Raw genomic sequence first — 2,500 nt, forward strand, 5'->3', positions numbered from 1 at the left:
ACAGCGCACGTGCCAACACGTCTGCACAACTGCGATACAAACCACCAGCGAGAACCGCTGGGGCGACCGAGCAGCAGACGGCGTCGCGGCGCCGAGTGCCGGGCGGCGGCGCATCCTCAACGCACACAGTCCTCAATCGGACCAGCACACTGCAGATGTCCACCGCGCTTCGCACCGGGCCGGCGAGGACCCACTTTGGCTGCACGGCGCCGCGCGCAGGGTGCCCCGGCGCGCAGCTGCGCCGCCTGCCGCGTCCGTCGGCCGGCGCGCCTGCCACTGGGCGCCCCCACCAGCCGGCTGTAGCGCGTGCGCCCACGCACCGCGCGGCCAGCACGCCGGGCGGCCCCCCCTCACCGGCCGGGGACAGTCCCACCCACCCACAGCCGCGTATCGCTTCACACCCAGATTCACATTCACGTTCGTTGGTATGGTGGGGACCGCTTCGTAGCTGTACCGATCGTTGCCCTCACAGATGTACCTCCAGCAAGGACAACCGCACCACAACGGGTTACCAGTTGTTCATTTGCGTAACGTCACCAGTAAACGTACACGTCCATCCCCGTTTGCAAAGTCAACTATTATTGCATGCCTGCCTGTCAGGTGTCAAGACACACTACATCCGCTCACATCCACGCAACAAAATGTGCCCGACTAGAGGGCACGTGGAAGGTGCCCCCGTACGTATGCGATGTCCACTGCGCGACCAACTGTCAACCGGCCTCTGTAGCATGTCGCAGATGTGGAACGCGGGGCACCGTGCTATCACATTGTGTGAGAAGAGACTACTACGTCTGCATACACGCGCCACTACATGAACAGACGGCTCATGCTGATCGCCATCCACTGCGTCCATTACTCCCACACGTCTCTATGGCGTACCACACTGCAATGCAGCTGTTATGGGGAGATGACACGTAGCTGTGTACACAACATTCTGAGCGGGTTGCGGTTGGACAATACATTACTGTAACGTGTCATATGCCAATTACAGAGCAGGGTAAGGCACAACTTGGGTTAGGTTAAGGCACAACTTGGGTTAGGTTAAGGCACAACTTGGGTTAGGTTAAGGCACAACTTGGGTTAGGTTAAGGCACAACTTGGGTTAGGTTAAGGCACAACTTGGGTTAGGTTAAGGCACAACTTGGGTTAGGTTAAGGCACAACTTGGGTTAGGTTAAGGCACAACTTGGGTTAGGTTAAGGCACAACTTGGGTTAGGTTAAGGCACAACTTGGGTTAGGTTAAGGCACAACGTGGGTTAGGTTAAGGCACAACGTGGGTTAGGTTAAGGCACAACGTGGGTTAGGTTAAGGCACAACGTGGGTTAGGTTAAGGCACAACGTGGGTTAGGTTAAGGCACAACGTGGGTTAGGTTAAGGCACAACGTGGGTTAGGTTAAGGCACAACGTGGGTTAGGTTAAGGCACAACGTGGGTTAGGTTAAGGCACAACGTGGGTTAGGTTAAGGCACAACGTGGGTTAGGTTAAGGCACAACGTGGGTTAGGTTAAGGCACAACTTGGGGGTAGATTGCGGTGCAAATTGCGTTACATTGCGGTGCAAATTGCGTTACATTGCGGTGCAAATTGCGTTACATTGCGGTGCAAATTGCGTTACATTGCGGTGCAAATTGCGTTACATTGCGGTGCAAATTGCGTTACATTGCGGTGCAAATTGCGTTACATTGCGGTGCAAATTGCGTTACATTGCGGTGCAAATTGCGTTACTTTGCGGTGCAAATTGAGTTACATTGCGGTGCAAATTGCGTTACATTGCGGTGCAAATTGCGTTACATTGCGGTGCAAATTGCGTTACATTGCGGTGCAAATTGAGTTACATTGCGGTGCAAATTGAGTTACATTGCGGTGCAAATTGAGTTACATTGCGGTGCAAATTGAGTTACATTGCGGTGCAAATTGAGTTACATTGCGGTGCAAATTGAGTTACATTGCGGTGCAAATTGAGTTACATTGCGGTGCAAATTGAGTTACATTGCGGTGCAAATTGAGTTACATTGCGGTGCAAATTGAGGTAGGTTAAGGTGCAACACAGGTTAGGTTAAGGTGCAACATAGGTTAGGGTGCAAGATGGGTTAGGTTAAGGTGCAAGATGGGTTAGGTTAAGGTGCAAGATGGGTTAGGTTAAGGTGACATAGGTTAGGTTAAGGTGACATAGGTTAGGTTAAGGTGACATAGGTTAGGTTAAGGTGACATAGGTTAGGTTAAGGTGACATAGGTTAGGTTAAGGTGACATAGGTTAGGTTAAGGTGACATAGGTTAGGTTAAGGTGACATAGGTTAGGTTAAGGTGACATAGGTTAGGTTAAGGTGACATAGGTTAGGTTAAGGTGACATAGGTTAGGTTAAGGTGACATAGGTTAGGTTAAGGTGACATAGGTTAGGTTAAGGTGACATAGGTTAGGTTAAGGTACAAACTGGGTTGTGTTATGGTACACATTGCGTTGTAGTACAGTACACGTTAGGTTTGGGTACGGTACACAATGTG

This window comes from Schistocerca cancellata, unplaced genomic scaffold (assembly GCF_023864275.1).
Source record: "Schistocerca cancellata isolate TAMUIC-IGC-003103 unplaced genomic scaffold, iqSchCanc2.1 HiC_scaffold_855, whole genome shotgun sequence".
Taxonomy (NCBI): domain Eukaryota; kingdom Metazoa; phylum Arthropoda; class Insecta; order Orthoptera; family Acrididae; genus Schistocerca; species Schistocerca cancellata.